Below are 19,278 nucleotides of genomic sequence, written 5' to 3'. Positions count from 1 at the left end.
CCCCTCGCACCCCTTCCAGCATCCACACAGCACAAGGAGATGCCCTAATTTCTGTGGCCTTTCCCCACAGTGCAGCAGCAGGAAGCTGCCCTCCTGCCTTGGTGAGATCCCATCGCCAGGTCTCCTCCCACCCTCCACTAACCTTCCTTCTTGGAAGTCCTTTCCTTATTTTCAGTTTTGGTCAGCTTTTCCCCTCCATCTCTCCCAGATCCACTGCATGCAGTGCTTGTCCTGGGCTCATATCCTCTGCTCACCCAGGTATTTCAGAGCTCATGTACAAGTCCCACAAAATGTTTCAAGTGCAAAGCAGTGTCTGAGATGAGTATCACCTGCCACAGGACCTCACAGAGAGGAGAAGCCACAAGTACACGGAAACAGGCTGCTGCCACCAGAGCAGCTGCAGAGTCACATACACCAAAACCCAGCTCCTGACAGAGCTGCCCCAGACTGAGCACTGGTGGGACTTTCTCTAAAGTATACATGAAACCGCAGCCAAAACAAGCACATGGGTTCACACTGCACTTCAGCAAAAGCAGAATTAGTTGCTCTGTTCATCTTACACAACACCATTACATGTGCATCATCCCATTATCCTGAAGGGAAACTATTCTAGTACATGGTCGAAGGCTTTGCTTCTGGTGTCCACTTACCTGGACACCCAAATTGGAAAACCACTCCTAAACCTGAACACAGCACACCAAAGTGCATCCCTATCCTCTCCTCTGCCTCTGACCATCTATGCCCAACACACAACAAACCCTCTTCTCCAACAGGCAGGCTCTGCCCCTTTCTAAAGCAGGAAGGGGTGAGAGGCTCCCATACAGCCACAGGGAGCACTGACGCATGTAGGGCAGTGTGTGCCTGTTTTTGGTTTTACTTCCCTATTTCAGATGTGCCCAAAGGAAGAAAGGGAAGTCCCTTTTTCACTTCAGATATTAGCATGTAAAACAGTGTAACTGGCAAGAGGGTGGCCAGAGATACAGATATTACAGACCAAATACATCACTTTGATGGTTTTCAAATATCCATCTCTTCCAGCAGCCTCGCCATCTTGCAAGCCAGGCCTAACCAGGCTGCCTAGTCTGAAACCAGACTTAGTCACAGAGGGCTGGGTTTGACTGTTCAACAGGAAGACTTCTGAGCGTTTCAAAAGGGGATCAAGATTTTGTTCTGGCACAAAAGGAAGGTGACTCTTCAGTGCTACCAGTGCTCATTAAGAGAAGGAGTATCACCACACAAAAGGTCCATCTGAGCTTGAAAGATGAGTTTGGCCTTGGGTTTCAGCTGTCCCAAAGGCAGGCACCCAGTCAAGGCCAACAGTCCCAGTCCCTGCTGCCTATCTGTGCCTTGCACATGCACGTGGATTTGCCCTGTGCTGCCACAGCCTCAGAGAGGAAGGCTCCCATGTCCACATGGGATCCAGCTATTTCACCAGCTCACCTGGCATCACATCCCAAGTCACATCTTTGTCCAGTGAGGAGAAGATTTCCACAGAGGAACAAGGAAGGAAAACAGAACTAAAAACCCCTTGTTTCTGTGCAACAACCAAAACCAAGAAGTTTTGCGGCAGAAGAGCTCCATGGCTGACCTGCTTCTTTAATCTTTATTCTCCACCCAATCCCACCTAACCAGAAATCAAGCTGTCTCCAGTGTAGTTTTCTTCCTTCCCCATGAAAAGAGCAGCTGCCAGAGATGCCCAAGGCAATGGACCATGCTTTTTCTTTTCCACTCACCTACCTCCTGCCAATGCTCCCCAGGCTCCAAACTGCTGTCTTGACCTCTGTGCAGATTTTGGCTGCTCTCTGCCCGCTTTGGGACTGGAAGTTCAGCAGACCCCAGCAAGCTGCTGGAACTCCACCACCCATGCCCAAGCATTACAGTTTGCAATGCTAAAGGTAACACAACTCTGGGAGAGAGAAGTGTTGCTCAGCCAGAAAGTAAGAAAGGGTGGTGCATTTTCCATATTAAAGATCCGGTTTTAAGTGGAGGAGAGGACATTAGCATATTTCCAGCAGAAGAGGAAGTAAAGAGCAACAGCTGGCACTCTTGATGCCAGCAAGTTAAACATTTAGAGAAGCAGCTGTACAATGAGGTCCTCCCAAACCTTCTTCATGCGTGAAAACAGCCATAAACCCAATACTTATATTTGCAGTTGCCTCTAAAAATGCTTTCTACCAAATTAGCTTTCCCATGCATGAGAGAAGAAGGGAGGATCCAGCACCAGCAATAGTCACTGCAACGGCTCACATGATACTCATCATCCTTGAGGGCAACAGCCAAAGGACTGCAGTGCTGTGATAATGGGCAGGATGTCAGTGGGGAAGAGTGATAGGAAAAGTAGTGGCACCACCAGCAAAAGCACTTCAGGCATGATCAGCAGAGGTCAGCTGTGTAAGTAGGCAGCTAATTACTCTAACCTAGAGCCAAAGGCAATGTCCCCAAAGGGTTTCACAGAAAGCCCTTACCAAAATGAGCCCCAGTACACATCTCATTTATTTTATGCAAGTCATAATAAACACTGGATATCAGACTCTTATCTCTGGCACACAACCAATACACATCAGCTTCTACGAGTGCTCCCACAAGAAGCAGAATATATGTTTTATTTCACTTTATAGAGAAATATAGGATAGTTGCTAAGGGAGTATCAGGGAACCCTCCCTGTTTTCTTTACCATCCTCCCAACTCTGCATGTAACATGAGACAGCCTCAGTGCAAACAGCAGTGCCTCAATGTCTGTGGCCTTGTCACATTGACAGCAGCCCTGCTCTTGCTGCAGACATGTGGACGTGAAAAAAGGGGCAGGGGAAAAAAAAAAGAGGAAGAGCCATGATCATCACCTTCATCTCCAGGTTCCTTTGCTGTCCACAGAGGTTCCTGTCAATCCCTTCCAGGCAGCAGCAGATTGCCACATAAGATCTGTAGGAGATGCCACTGCGGGCAGCACATCTGTGCTCTCCATGCAATTCTTCACGCTCCCATGTGCCCCTCTAGCCTAAGAAAGAAATTAAGGTGAAGACGTTAGACAGGCACATCAGACTGGTCAGAAACACTGGACAGGAGACTACAGCCACCAGCTGGGACCACACAGCAAATCAGCAGTGGCACAAACACCCAGAGCATGTGGAGAGTGCTGTGTCCACACCGTGTGTCCTGGATAAGGCCAACAATCAAGCTGGTGACACCTTGAAACATTACTTGAGTAAAACACCACACAGAGCCTTGTTTTGAAGGCAAAATCTGCTGATGAACACCTGCTGGCTGCAGAACTTGCCAGAATCTAATGGCAGGAGCCAGGGTGAGTTGGTAATGCTGACATCAGGGCAGAAGAACTCACCCTTAGTGCTGGAGCTATGGGTCTAAGGAGATCTTAAGAATGCAGCCTGTACAAAAACATGTACAAAGCCCTTCAAGGATCCTTCTCCCACTGAACTATCCATAGCAAAACCTACTGCCTACTCTGACACAATGGAGTAGCGATGCACTGCAATTACCTGATGACCCTTGCTGGAAACACAAAAGAGCCTTTACAGAGCTTATATTTCTAACCTCTCCCCTACTTCTAAAAGAAACTCAGTGTAACTGCAGCACATGTCCTAAAATCCTCTTAAATAAAATATTAATCACAAGACTGTTTAGCAAGCAAGAGCACACAGTCCACTTGAGGAAACACTGGCTCCCCTAATTAGCCTGCCCTGGGCAAGTTTCCAGTGTATGTGCATGGCCTGGCATATGTTCCACCCCGAGTCCAGCAGCTCAGCTTTCTGCTCTCAGTAGGGAGCCCAAGCACTTACAGTTTAGTAAGAGGTCCCAAGATGTCCGTATCCCAAATTACTACCAGCTTGAACCATCCAAGGACCCTAACCCATTGCAGCACACCACAGCAGGGGAGGGAAAGCAGTGGGGAAAAAGTAAGCTTAGGTTTTATACATTTTGTGTGATGAAGGAGGAAGATGGGGGAAAAGAGTAAAAAGCAAGAAAGGAGGAAGACATTAAAACGAGGGGTGCTGCTGCTCATGCAAAGAGACATTAGCACACAATGCCCTATCACAAGCACTGAGGTCCCACCAGCACAGGCTGGTGAAGTTTCCTGCCAGGTGAGACTGAGTGAAACTAGAATGATACTTGAGGGTTAGGTCAAACAAGAAAAAAAAGAAACAACTATCTGCTAGACTGAAAAATAACATTCTTTGTGTTTGCCAGCCTGCAGCAGTACCTCAGCATAGGTGCATCTTTGAGAAGCACATCACTGAGCAAGGGGTCAGCCATCACAGCAAGTGAGGAAATCTAGACAGGCAGACCCCAGGAGAGCTGTAAGGCAGTCCAGGAAGGCTGGATGAGTCATGGTGAGCCAGAGCCCCAGCACGTTTACATGCCAGGCTAGGAAGTCCCTGGCCTGCAAGCTCAGCAGGATCCCCTTGCTGCAGGCTGTGTTCCCACCAGACTTTGTGGCCTGCAGAAAGGGTGCATTTAAGTGAGAAAAATGATGCAAACAGGAGATTAAAGGGATGCAGAGAAGCACAGACAATTGAAGAAGCCTGGCACACTGGTTGTCCAGTCAGGCAGCACTTCTTCAGGGACAGCAGTTTTAAAAACATACAACAATCCACCCCTGGCTACCTGCTCCCTGCTGAAGTCTGCCTTGATACATGACTGGAAAGTGAGCCCCGAGGTGCCACCAGAGGCAATGCAACCTCTGCCGTGGCAGAACCTGGGCAGGCACAGAGCTGTAAGAGGAAGCACAGCAGCCAAGTTGGGGCCAAGGGAGCTTCCCAGCCATTCACCCAGTCCTTCCTGCTAACAGGGCAAAATGCTCAAAAATATTCACCAGCATCTCTGGGAGGCAAAAGGATCAAGGATGTGTCCCTCACCAAAGCAGGACAGCAAGAGTGCCTGCTCAGGAACACCTCTGACAGCCCAGCACCTTCCAGATGTGCACAGAGCCTGTGCTGGGTGCTGAGAGCCACAAGCTGCAGGGTGGGCAGTGTCCCTGGGCAGAGCTTGAAAGCCATGAGCACAAGAGTGATCAGGTCTCCTTGCCTTCGGGTCAAACCAGAGTTTGAGAAATTCATCAGCACAACATTTCTACACTGCAAGTTTCCCCATCAGGAATACAAGCAGATAATTACTAAAAGAGACAATAGCTTGAAAGATGACAAGGTTAAGTAGGGGCCCATAATTACCCCCTATTTCAGAAATGTAAAAGTTTTCATTAATTTGTCATTAATTCTTCTCCCCTCCTGAAACAGAGGATCTATATGGAAGGATCCTGAATATTAAGTATCAGTCCAGGTGAGTTTGTCTGCCCAAAGGGATCTAATACACTCTAGTAACATCCAGGCTCCAGTGTGACAGGCCTCTGCACTAATAGCCAGTAATCACCAGCCTGTGGGACCAGGAGGAGGAGGCAACTGCCTCCTCTGTCATTCAGCATCCCTCCCACTGGCAATCGATGGAGACTTATGACTTATCTTCTTTCTACAGTGAGGAACCATTTCTCCTTCCTACCTTACCAGCTACAGCATAACCAATAGCCTGATGGATGCTTTGGCAGAGGAAAACATCCTGCTGTCTGTCGTCTTGTAAAAGAAATGGTATTTGTTTATTGCTTAATTGTTAATGCTGATTCATCCCAAAGTTAGAAATCTTGCCACCACAACTCTTCCAGAATGCAATAATCAAAGCCCTGCCTGTCAGGTTAATCACAATTAAATGGAAAATCATTAAAGCCTTTGCAGAGCACCAGCCAGGAATGCCCCCAGGCCTCACAACGCAGAGGCTCAGATGAGAGCAAGCATGGCTGGGAAGGCACAGACACTGGCTGGGGAGCAGGGACAGGAACAATGCCACCACTGGTGCACCAGAGCTGCACCCTCTGGTCACATCAGTAAGAGGAGGAGATGTGAGGAATAAGGAAGTCAGGATGGGGCAGGTCTACCAGACACAGGGGAGTGGGATGTGAAACCCAGACAACACCTCAGAGAAGAAATGGAATGAGACACTGAAGAGCTTCACACCAGGACTCATCCATGAAGACAGCTAAGGCAAGGACTGGAAGGTAGGCTGGGAACAAGCTCGAGGAGGAGCAATGACTGGAACAAATACTTGCTCTTGGGCCACTGGCAGAGCCCATGGCTCCCCTGGTTGCTGGTGCCAACCAGCCAACAAATCCTGTCTGCACAGCCTGTCCTTCCCACCGAGGATCCATAGGGAGGACAATGTTTCATTAGCACAGCCTGTTGATCATTCAAGCAGGATAAGCCTATGTGGTGGACTTAGGAGCCCAGCCCTCTCCTCTATCCATAAAACACAAAAGAAGGACATTATAATCCTGCCCCTCATTTTGTCACTGCATATTCCTTTCACACAGCAGAAGCATTCACTGAATGACAGCCCTGAATAACATTCTACATGGGTGAGCTTTTTTTAATTTTTTTTTAAGGTGTAGTAAATAAGGCACAAAAACCAGATAAAGTCTCGGGAGAGGCAAACCAATGTTGACGAGGAAGTGATCCCTGCTTTGCTTCCTTTACAGTTGCTATGAAATCAAACAAACCTTAAAATAAACTTCTTGCATCCCTTGTTGCCAGACCCTTGCACAAGGACAGACCCATGATCAGGTCTGCACATGGGCTAAGCTCTCAGCCACAGAACTCCATTTCATGGACATCAGAAATTAAGAGGAGAGAATTCCTGGCAGCTTCCCAGAAGAGCACCCAAAATTGGCTGAGTACCCTGTGCATGCCTCAGCTCCCCATTTGCAGAGCTGCTTTCCCACAAACACACCATGAACTGCAGCTGCTCAGACATTTATGGGTAGCACCACAGAGGAGCATATTGGACAACCTGTGTTTCTGTCCTTGAGGCAGGGCTTAAGTACACAAGTAAAGCACAACCTCAGAGCTGCAAAACTGAAAATAAAAACCCCGCCAAACAACCACAAATACAGATCAGTTACGCACAATGAGCAAGGCAGCATCAAGCCAAGCAGCAGCTGTGGAATTATGCAATCAGAACCTGCAGCACACACACAAGTCAGATTTGGGCTGTATAACTTAAAAGCTGTCCTGCCTTCTGAGAGCCTGGCTCTGCAACCCCTTCTGTATTTCCAGGGAAAACACAGAAGTCCTTCTACTTTCATCAAAGATCCATTCCCTTTTATTAAAGCAAATTCTAGGACAAGTCAAGGGCTACTGCAGACCACTGGCAATTAATTCTGTAAGTTGGCAGCTTGTGCTTAAGTAGAAGAATGATCATCATCTCAGAGGAATTGGCTCTGTGCAAATACTGTGCCTTCAGCAGCACTACAGAAGTGCAAGAAACCCAAAAACATACCTTCTGCAGAAAAGAAGCTCGGGAACCAAGGACGCAGAGAGCAGCAAAGGCACTTGGGCAGTGCCTTAATCATCTGAGATTGATGTGATCATTGCTGCCAGACCTTAACCTCTGCTACCCAGAACAGGGTACAGCCTCAAGGGCAAGAATTGAAAATCCAGTTAGTGATTGCTAGGTAGGCCACAGGCCTGGGGAGAGACACACCCAATTATCAGGACATTATCAGGATACCCTAGAGGGGAAATCCCCTGCTATTGCACTTTGCTCCAATGAACAGAGAAACTCACTTGTTGCAAGGCAAGCTGAAGCAGGACTTGGTCTCCCACACATCACCAGGATACAATGCAGCAACAGGGGCACAGCCAACCCCCCAGCCACAGCTCAAGCAGGAGCTATTCCATGGCCATGGAGAGAGATGACCTGTGCAAGTTATGGCTGATCCAATCTCTCACCGAGCCAGTCTTGTCCCAGCAATGCCCCAGCAGGACCCTTCTTCCACACCTACCAACTCAGAAGTTTCTCATTGCTTACCCCAGGTATTGCAAAGACCAACATTTCCAGTTCAAACCCATCTTGCTCAAGATGAACTGAACTTCCTTGATCCTCCTCCCCAAACCAGAGCTAAAGATTCTCTTTCTCCAGTGAGCAACACCAAATTAACTTCTCCACAGGCCTTTTATAAGGGGGTAGTTTTTGCAGCTCATCTGCTCTGAACCATTATACCTACTTATTGACACAAACACACAGCTAATAGTCTCCTGGTAACTGGCTATAAAAAAAATTCATTAGAACTACTGATAACACCAACAGCTAAATTCAGTTTTGTGAAAAATAGTAAGTGCAACTACAGAGAAAAGAGGCAGAATGTATTTGGACATTTGGAGAGTGGGTAGGGGGTTTTGTGGTGGTATTTTTGGTTTGGGATTTTTTTTCCCAAGAGTTTGTTTTCATGAAACCGAAGGGAAAGAAAGCCAATGATGTGGAAGGGCTAAGAGATGCTCAAGGACCAGAGAGACCCAAAGGTGTCTAAGACATGGCTGCTTAGGAATCTGGCAGGAGCAGAAAGGGGCTAGGACCGATACTGGAAGGAAGAGAAAGCTAGCCAGGAATGTGGCCAAAGGGAATGCTCTAAAACAACTTCAAGATTGTAAGACACAGCATTAAAACATGCCTGTGGGCCAATCTCAGATGAGGAGAAGCAGGATATGATCACCTTCTCACCCAGCCTGAGCTTTTCACTTCAGGAAAACAGCCAGTGATGGAAAAAGCAAGCCAAAACCCCCTTCCCACCAGCATAACCTGTGGTTAGTGAAACCCTGGCAGGTGGGCTTAGGGCAGCCATCATGGCCCACGCTCTCCAAAAGTCATCATCACCATCCCACAGTCTCCAGCATCAGCTGGCCAAGAACAGCGCGAGCTGGGGCTGCACACCCAGGGGAATGTGGGGGCTGGCAACATGCTCACAGCTGTTCCCCCCACTTACTGGGAGCCCCGCGTAGCGTTTAACCACACCCCACGTTTGTTTTCTTCCAGATCAGGGAGTTACAGCAAGCAGGGGAAATCCACGTGGGTAGAACGTGGGAAGGAAAACCAGGGATCTTCTGACAGCAGCGACTGGTTCTATCAGCAGCGCTCAGCCCCCGATGGGCTCCCGGCCGAGGTGCTGAGCGCTGCTGAGACGCGCTCTGGCACACGGGCGCTCCAGGGCTCGGCTGCGCGGAGCTGAGCCACGAGAAGCGGCGGACACAGAGCCGCCCCTTGCCTGCCCCGCAGCCTCGGAGGCACCCACCCCACTGAGGGGCTGCAGCGGTGCACGCGTGGCACGACGTGACCTTCACGCCTGAGAACACCTCACGGATGCGAAGCGCTGGCAGCAGTAAGACAATGTTTAGGTGCACGATTAAACATTTGAAACATCACCAGCAGGGCTCGACTAGCTGTCCTCACCCAGCGTAAAATCTCAGCGTAGAGATCGCAAAGGAATAGTGGGGAGAAAAAAGGCATTTCTGCAATACCTCAAATAAGTGAGGCTTCCAGAGTGTTGTCTGTTTGAAGACAGATGGGAAAAATCAAGCTAAATTAATGCCAGAAATTAATTTTAAAAGTATGAGTTAATATGCATTAATTACCTTGGTACACTCCCACATCTGTAGCTATGGTAAGCTTAAATTTCCTTAATTTCCATTCACTTCCAACATGAACTAAACAAATTTTAATTAAGATGGTCCATGCTGAAACTTAACACCATTTCTGACATCAAATTTTCTAACCATTCCTTAATTTAACCTTTCTGAATTTTTCTCCTTAGATTGCAAGCATATGATCGTGTAATTAAACAATCCATCCATGAATATCTAATAAAATAGTTACCCAACTGTACTCCCCTAGTAACTAAGCAAACTTCTTAACCTTAGAACATGTAGTTCATCTGAAAGAGATGGGCGTTTTGCAAAGTCATTTACAAAGTGGTAAGAAGTTTCCAAAACTGAGACTGGAAATGGAGAGGGGATCTATATCACACTTGAAAACTAATTTGACTGTTACCCCAGGTGCAGACTTTAAGGAGTTCACTTAAACGCACTTCTAACCACATTTGAAATTGCTGAGCCACATCCACAGAACCTAAAATAATTGCCACTCCGCACCCATGCTATGTTATAAAAGAATAAAACAGAAGAGAAAAGTAGCAACTGCTTTGAAAATCAGCAGATAAATCTACAGAAAATTACATCCCATCCATGCAGTTCCTCCACCTCTCTGCACTGTTCAGACCTCTCTGTTAAAGCAGGCAGCCTGGCAGTGGTCCATGCACACAGGACATGGAACCACTGCCCAACACCAAAGCTCCGTCACTTTTTCAGACTCCTCAATCCACAGGTAGCTGCTCAGTCTGCAGGATTCAACATAGCTGTTCTTTAAACACACATTAAATTAAATTTGAAGAGCCTAAAAATGCCAGTGATCCCTCACTTTGTCCCATTAGCAGAAACCCATCACACAAAGCATTCCAGCCGTTGCTCTTCCTTCCTCTCCAACTGGGGACTCCCACATCTTCAAAAATACCCTTTCATGTCACAGGCACAAGCAACACTTACTTCTACCAATTCCATTTTTGCCTTTGGAAATCCCCTTGCCTCCAATACTAAAACACATCCTTGGGACTGTTTCATCTCTGTTCTCAATTCCTTCACCCTGAATGCCATCCCTGTCCAACTGAAACCTGCCCCTGCAGTATTTGTTGGAGGCAAGTCCTAACGCATCACTTACTTCCCCACCACAATGGGTTCTGTTCAGAAAGGTGTAAGGCAGCTCCCCAGGCAGCTACAGATGTCACAAAATATACGTTATCAAGCTATGAAAAAATTGTTAAGACACAACCAGTCACTCTATTATGATCTTCCCAAGAAAGCAACACTCTCATGGACATAAGCATTCGTGGAAGTGGATTTCAAAATTGCAAGAACAGCTGTTAATGGGAAACAAGCTTCATACTCACAAGTACCATCATCTGGATGAGAGCAAAATCCATCCAGCACCTTCCAGACTCTTATAAAACATATAAGGTATTTGTCAGACTTGCCTGTGAAATACCAGCCCAGAGAAGCCAGAACACAACTTTTCCATTTTTGCTACATTTCTGCTAATGGACTTCACTTACAAAGTGCCCAAGTCCCTGACAATTATTTACACTGAACCTTTGCTGGAGAAATAAGAGCTGGAGAAGTACAAATATAAATTTATATAAAAATGTAAGCAACCCAAAAAATAGAAAGTATCATAGAATCATCATAGAAGGTTTTGGGTTGGAAGATGTAGGAGCTGTTGGTGCTGGTTTGGACGGTACGGCCCGGCCGGAGACGAGAGATTTCTGAAGTCAGATCTTGGAACACGTGGTTTATTGCAAAGGGCATGGGTACAGGGGCACTGCTTGGAGCTGCTGGCTGCAGCTTGGAGCAGGCCCAAGGTGAGAGCAGAGTAAGTAAGAGAGAGAGAGAGAGAGAGAGAGAGTAAAAAGAGCAAGAAGTGACCAAAGTCCCCGTTACAATACAATAAATCATCTTCTGTACTGAATATTCTAATTCTCACTAGCCAATCTAGTACAAGGTACAAATCCTATAGCATTTACATACAGCCTATAAGAGTTATTACATTACCATAGAGTGTCACATTTTAACTTCTAAAAACTACTCTTTGGACCCCTTCTGCTGAGCTAGTAGGGTCTGCTCTGACCCTTGGACCTGTCTGCAAGCAGAGGGTATTGTTCAATCAAGAGGGGATTACCTTCAGTCAGCCACACTATTGTTTTCTAGTTGTTCAGTAACTAAGACTTGGTATCTCAAAGGTGGCCTTCATTTCGATGTCGCTTATAGTTTTCATATTCCCAAAATCTTTTATCAGGCAATCATATTTATAAGGCTTTCCTGTTTCATCTTCCCCAACAGAAGAGACTTTAAAGATCATCTCGTTCCAACCCCCTGCCAGAGGCAGGGATACCTTGCACTATCCCAGGTTGCTCCAAGTCCATCCAACCTGGCCTTAACACCTTCAGGGATGGGGCATCCACAACTTCGCTGGGCAATCTGTTCCAGTGCCTCACCACCCTCACAGGGAAGAATTTTTTCTCTGTCAGTTTGAAGCCATTTCTCTTTGACCTGTCCCTCCAGGCTCTTGTAAATAGTCCCTCTCCATCTTTCCTGAGGGCTCCCTTCAGGCACTGGAAGGCCCCAGTTACGTTACCCTGAGCCCCTCCTTTTTTCAGGCTGAACAAACCCAATTCTCTCAGCCTTTCCTCACAGGAGAGGTGCTGGTGGCCTCTTCTGGACTTGCTCCAAGAGGCCAATGTCCTTCCTGTGCTGGGGACCCCAGTCCTGGTGGATGCAGTCCTCCAGGTGGGGTCTCACAAGACCAACAAGGAGATTTTTATCCCATCAATTACAATCTTGTACACTTAAATTTTTAATTTCCTTAAGACCCCTTGCAAGCACAAATAGCAGGATCACAGTCAGATCACAGGGATAACCAAGAATTAACACAGTGATCATCCATCCCTAGACCAAGTAAAATCTTGGATTTAGGAAGAGCTAAACTGTGATGGAAGGAGATAAAAAACTAAAATCAACTAAATAAATAAACATTAATCCAACTTAGTTAACAAAGGATCACACTCAAATTTTCAGTCTTGTTAGGCAACGCAACTCACAGCATGAAGGCATCTTCTGTGAGAAGTTTTTTTAATAATTTATTCATTTAAGATACAAACTAATTGTTTCTGGGATGCTCTGTGCCTCAGAAGAGAGCAGCTCAGGCAACAGAGCTCTGCTTGCAGCCTTTCCTAAGGATTCTGTCTTGCAAACAAATTTAGAACAAAAAAGTCATTACTCTGATGTTATGCATTAAATGTTATTTCAAGGTAAAAGCAGGTCCTTGAGATTAGCAGGGGGAAACCAGGACCACAGATGTCTTTTAGTCCCCAGAAGATCCATTTTAGAAAGCTGTCATTGCTGCACAACTGCTGTGGCATTTTCTATTGTCATTCCATCCCAGTGAGGGCCATCACATTCTCCCCACACACTTGGGACTCTCTGGCACACACAGGGTACTTGTAGAAAATCCACTGAACACAATCAGGTTGATTGGAACCCCTTTGATTTCCTAATCAGCAAACACTGTACCACAAAGACACAAAAGGCAAGCTGCAATGCATATTAAAAAATTAATCACTGCTGTAAACAACTTTTATTTTTCTGCAAAATTTTACAGCTGAAAATCCAAACTGCTGCAGCCACTGTAAGCAGAATGGATGCAATATTTATGAAGGGAGCATTAGCTTGTTTCCAGTTTCCATCAGCGCTGGGAGTCCCAGGCACAAGCTCTGTGACAAACACCCACCAGTGAGCAGGGATCAGTATGGGATGTACAGCCAGACAGATTGGCATCCTGTGCTGGGTGCATTCGAGTTCTCCACTTCCTCAGCAGCACTGAGGTACCAGGAGCAGCTTTGCTTAGCTCATTTTCAGTAGCTGCCTGTTCCCAGAGCTAACACACATCAGGAGCACAGAGAAACGTTAGCACAGTCTGGCACAGAGCTCTCTTCTGCCTGTACAGACACACCATTTCCAGGCAAAGGGGTCTGGGGCACAGGAGGCAAGGCAGAAAAGCAGAGGCCTCGTTCACTTCAGCATCCTGTTGTTAGAAGGAGGGATATTATGTGCAAACAGACCTTTTTATTTTAGCTATTTATAGAAAAAGAAACAGCAAGATGCTGTGTTGCAGCTTTCTACACCAGCCTCTGAGAGCAGAGGTTGTGGGAACTTGTGAGCAACAGACCACAAGCCAACATTCAAGACCACTGGATGACTTGGTGGCAGAGCTCTTAATTTCAGACATCCCAAGCCAAGCACCCCAGGCAGTTTCCAAATTCTGCAGAGGGACCAGCAAACCCAAGCTAGGCAAAGGCACCACTTGGAACCTGCTGAGACAAAAAACTACAGGAATGACCTCCTCTGCTCTGATTTCACAGAAAGCTCCTGGACACTCATAGAACCAAATTATGTTCCATACCCAAGATCTGCACATGAACATGCTGCTGTACACACACTCCACCTGGGAGGACCTTTAACATGGCCCATGCTACTGGTACATGCTGGGAAGCACACACACACACCAGTACACACACTTCTCATTGCTTCCCAGAGTCCTTCAAAGCAAAGAATCTATCCTGCAGAGCTGAAATCATGACAGGTAGAAATGGGCTTGAGTGCTGCTTTAAATGAGCCAAGTCACTGCTTTGCAGACACGGTTCTGGACTCTCCTTTTTATCATTGTTCACCTCGTCACTTGGGGAATCAGCAGGAAAACTCACCTGCAAGTGGAAAAAGCAGATATGCATTCACATTCAGTGCCATCAGTGACCCACAGGGAGAGATTTTACAGAAGCTTCGGGTTCACATCTCACTAAAGGCTGAGCTGCAGCACACATTCAGAAAGGCAATAAACCTTCATTTTTACCTAATAGCAAGTGGCTCAATCATATAAGATTTCCCAAGGTTTTTAATCACACAAGTGATTAGAGGATCTGATAACAATGATCCCTGCTGGCTCAACATCTAAGAGCACTTTATACAGAAAGCATCTCATTTCATCTCCTAGTTTTTTCAGCAGCACAATTACAATTAAAAGAACATTCAAAGGAACCACTTGTATTTCACACTTCACTGACAAGTTACCCAGTCAAGCAGCACAGACTTCAAGCACATCTGAAGCCACCAGGAATGTTCTTCAAACACAAACATGTCCAGTGGCTGGGCCACCTTACACTAGGAAGCAAAGTCTGTCCTTGGTGAAGCAGTTATAGTGAAAGCTCTAAAATGTAGGTCAGCATTCTAAGAAGGGCTATATGGTTAAGACAAAGCATCAGATTGATTCATAATGCTCTCTGATTGCTAATCCTGCGGAGAATTGTGATTTACATCACTCTTCCAAAATCTGAGGGCTATGGAAAAGGTCTGGATACTTTGTAAATGATCATCAAAACAATTCTGTCAGACCTTTTACATTGATCTTTATGAATGTTGAGTAGAGAACAGGAAAACTACATTTTCACCAGCGGCTGTGCACACCACTGAACCTCTCCTGTGGAAAGGGACAAGGACTGTGACTCTGCAGGACCATTTCTGTCCTTCCAAAAACTGTCAATGCAACAGAGCAAGGGCGTGAGGAGAAGCACTGGCAGTCAAAGAACTTGAGTTCAAACATCTCCTCCACATCAGTCAGCCTGAGAGCAAAGGGAAACACAACCTGATCCATTACCATCCCCTGATTCCTCCAGCCTGGAGCAGGACAGGAGCTGGGTGAGACTGTGCTGCCCAAGTGCTCTGGTTAAAGTGTCTGTGTGGGCAGTGTTGGGGACACACCCCCTCGGCGCAGAGCTGCCCTTCAGCTCCCGCCTGTCCTCCGACAGAGGCCACAGGGACATAAGCCTCTGAATACACAGTAATCTGCTCCTGCAGCAGTTTCCCTTGCACCGCTGTCTCACGGACAGTTAAGACTCAGAACATTACTGGCTGCATCTGCTCTGCCCTTCATTAGGCCACCCCTGCCCACCTCATACTGGCACCTCTAATTCCTCTCGTGTATTCCCAGCTCCTGCAGGAAATTACTCTGCCAGCAGTCACTGCAAAACAAGGTTTAAGTAACTCATCTATTTTGTCCCTAGAAAACTAGGTCTCCGTGAACAATGACACACCTACGTTTCCACTCTTTGGTTTTAACCAAGTTAAAGAGCACAAAAACAGCAGCCACCAGAGCAGGCAGCCTGCTCAAAGCCACATCAACAAATATTTTTGTGTCCAGGAATTAAGTTGATATGATCACATATTCCTCTTTTCTGAAACCTAACCTCACATTTGCTGTCAGCGGGAGATACATACACACCCAACTGAGCACTGCAGCTCCAGTGATAATGTGGCAACTCACTAATGTGCCCATCTCAATTTTCAGGCCACGCACCACTTTTGCCAGAGGCACACGTTTCAGCAGAGGACCCCACAATGTTCCCACAAAACACAGCTCCTTCCACCGTACTTAGCTTACCTAAGAGAAGCAACCATTAAATGAGGAAAGAAAAGCAGCACATAGATTTATCTGGAGCCAAGCTGCAGCTTTGCATGGCTGTCCTGTCCCCAACGCTGACAGAGCACACACCTTGGCACTACAGAGCTGCTCATCCCTGCAGCACCATCACCCAACCAATTTATCTGCTAAACCAGAAGAAAACAGATGATTTGTCTCGACGCAGCAGCTGCATCACCTCCAGAGCAGTGGCTTATGCCCAGGTGAGGCAATCAGCTGCCCAGAGCAGAGCAGACCTGGAGATGGGCTGCCTGCCTGCTGAGATTCCCACATCAGCTGACTCCAAGCCCCCAAGCCTTCACCCTCCCACATCAAGAACTGCAGCTAACAGGAAAAGTCTGCCTCATTAGACACTCTTGGCCTCCATCCCAGGGGCCTTTTGGGGAAGATTTTTCCTGGTAATATTCTTCCTCTTGGGGAAGATTTAGCATCACTTTTATCTATATGAGCGCAGGTATTTAAAGCTCCACTACAGCCTTCCCTGACACAGTGACCCAGGGTACTGTGATGAAACAAGGGATGAGTGTTTGTTAACTTATTTTGTCCTGAACACCAGGAGATGAGGACTACTTTCCAGGATGCACAGCCAAGGTCAGTACAATACTCAGTTTTTGCAGCAAAAGCTGAGGACAGAAAGCTGTCCCTTTCCCCCTCGGTAACACACCTTATGTACTCTTCCCCCGTTCTGCTGGGGTCTCCTTCCACTGACTCCCCTCTGAGAGCAGGAGGATGATGCAGCCTTGCATCACAGCACTCCCATCTATTTAAAGTTATCCCAGCTCAGAAAAATTATTCCAGGTTAGCTACCAGTCTTTAGGCAAGTGCAGTCCTGTGAGTGTGCCACTAAAGGAGGAGTCACAGAGAGAGAGTTAGACTCATTCCTCACACATTAATAGGCAGCTCTGGTTTCTCACTCCCTCACAGCCAAGAAAATCTCCTGCTACATCCAGCTGCTATCCCATGGCACCTTTCTCCTTGCAGATTATTTCTGTTTTGACACTGTCAGTGATTAGATCCAGTTGCGGCAAGCAGATATGGAAACAGCAAAAAGCAGCAGCAGTTCCCACTCCTTCACTCCCTGGTCCCCATCCACTGCCCCGATTTACCGGGGGCTCATAAATGCAGGAACAGACTTGCCTTGAAAGACTAGTACGCAGCAGCACAAAAAACACGCTACACATTATTTATTCTCTCTGCAGCCTGACCTGCTGTGTGCTATTAGAGACGAACATAGGTACTTCTAAAATTACTCACATAGTAAATCCCTTGCTACGACTCGCGGGTCCCTACGGGCTGACCCAGGCCAGCAGGGATCTGTCAAATTCAGGCGAGGGTGAGCACAAACCGGAGGAAGGCAGGGGCCGGGGTCCGCCTCATCCCCCGCCCATCCTCTCTCCCGCGGTGCCGCCACCGGGCGGGCTCCGCAGCCACCATGTGCTGCCAAAGCCCCGGCGGGGAGAGGAGTAGGAGCAGGGGGGACGGACAGCCCGGGCAGCCGCGGCCATACACATCTGCCGCTCTCAGAAGTTTATACTGATGGGGTTATAAACATAAATAATAAGAATTAAGAGAAGTTACGCCGCAGCGGAGCTGGCGCTCGTCCGCTGCCCACCGGAGCCCACTCGCACCCGGGGGCCGCCTAACGCCGGAGCCGAGACCCCGAGGGCGGCGGGAGCGGGCCGGGCGGGGCACGGCCCTTCCCGCCCTCCCGCGGCACCTGCGACCCCGCTGCCCCTCAGTCCTGGCTCACCGCCGACGCTCGGTCGCTCATTCACCGCCACTCCGGCCCCGCTGCCCCTCGGTCCTTGTTCACCGCCGGCCCTCCGTCACTCACCGCCAGCCCGGCCCCGCTGCCCCTCACTCACCACCGACCCTCGGTCACTCACCGCCAGCCCCGCCTCGCCGACCCTCACTCGGCCCCTCACTCACAGCCGCCGCCCGCCTTTGTTGCCGCCGCGGCCGAGGCATTTAAAGCGCTGAGGCGGGGGGAGGCGGGGGCCGCCGCGCGGGGGAGGTGCCGCCGCCAGCCCGGCTGCCTCGGCGGGCACGGGGCATCCTCCTCACCCTCCTCATCCTCCCGCCGCTCACGGCACAGCTGCGGAGAGGAGGAGCGGCTGCCCGGGAGCAGCAGCCCCCGAGCCGCCCGCCAGCACAGCCTGGGTGCGCCATCGGCCCGGGGAGCGGCGGGTGACACCGGGCTGCGGAGCGCAGCCCCGGCCGAGGGGGCTCGCTCGGTGCCGCACACGGCTGGGACAAAGTGCCCCACACCCTGCAGCACCCTCGGTGGGAGCCCCAGCGCCGGCCCTGTGCGCCCGGCTCGGGAGTTCTGTGTGGAAAAGCACAAAAAGCGATCGTACCCCGTTACAGACAGGGGCAGAGCCCCGCGCTGGCAGAGCTGCCATCTAACTCCATCACTATGGGCTCATTTCGAATATACACTGCAGATACATCAATACTTCATTAACGACCCGCAGGGAGCTTCCCCCAGCACCTATTTCAGTGCTGCCCAGGGAGAGCCCTCCGGGCCATGGCTCCCTCAGGGGCCACCCTGCACCCCCAGGGATGCCCACAGCGTGGAAAATGGGGCGCATGGCTAATGTCTGGCTGCAGCTGGCTTCAGCCTTTAACTGCTTTTGGCCCCTTCTCTCCCAAACAAAATCACAAGCAGGGATCAGTGCATGCAATACGTTTGTGCCAAGCTATGTACTAATCAGGCTCCAGGCAAAGTAACCTGATTATTGTGATCATAAAAGTTCAAACTCCGAGCCCTTGCCATGCAAGCCAAAACAAAGGTCCTGCTTAAATCAGCGCCGGTCCCCACTGGGGCTGCAGAACACAGTACCACTGTACCTATCCTGGCTGCTGTGCTTCCAATGCTTAACTGGAAAGAGCAAGCAAACTGTATCTGGGGTTCATCCATGTTTTCCCAACTTGAAAGGAGTCGGCATCTGGTGTGGGGTTATATCCTACAAGTTTGTGTCCAAAATCAGCATCTCACTACGCATTACTCCCACCTTGGCTGCAGATGATGTTCCCTCGCACAATGCACCTCTCTGCTCCCACTGGACGGAGCAAGGTCTTCACAAGGGCTTTCCAGGATCAGAGAACATGTAACATCTGAAGAGATACATAAAGTATTACAAAACAAACCCTCAGAAAATAAATATCCCACAGTGCTGTTGCAGCATTCAGGTTCACATTGCAACCCCGTGCACTCCCCGGGTACTCCCGTTACGGCTGGTACCAGTCTGAGCCAGGTGCTAGGGGGAGAGCTGACAGGGGAGAATGGTGGCTTTCATGTGCGATGCAGCC

General features: G+C 48.5%; 1 protein-coding gene across 4 annotated transcripts in view; it reads right to left on the bottom strand.

Annotated features, from left to right (window-relative positions):
* ST6GAL1 (ST6 beta-galactoside alpha-2,6-sialyltransferase 1) overlaps nt 1-17,934 on the bottom strand; it is a 45,048-nt gene extending 27,114 nt beyond the window's left edge. For 2 of the 4 annotated variants that reach the window (XM_069024047.1, XM_069024050.1), the window contains exons 1-2: nt 17,853-17,934; nt 2,841-2,995 (exon numbers count right to left, since the gene is read on the bottom strand). The gene's annotated coding sequence lies outside the window, so the exon portion shown is untranslated. Of the gene's footprint in view, nt 1-2,840; nt 2,996-17,220; nt 17,315-17,852 lie in introns of those variants that run through there. The other 2 variants (XM_069024048.1, XM_069024049.1) reach the window with 2 other exon arrangements.
* Between the last annotated feature and the right edge of the window lie 1,344 nt (nt 17,935-19,278).

This window comes from Aphelocoma coerulescens, chromosome 9, assembly GCF_041296385.1.
Source record: "Aphelocoma coerulescens isolate FSJ_1873_10779 chromosome 9, UR_Acoe_1.0, whole genome shotgun sequence".
NCBI lineage: Eukaryota > Metazoa > Chordata > Aves > Passeriformes > Corvidae > Aphelocoma > Aphelocoma coerulescens.
Note: the sequence above shows the minus strand (reverse complement) of the source record. Positions and strands in the feature narration are given on the sequence as shown.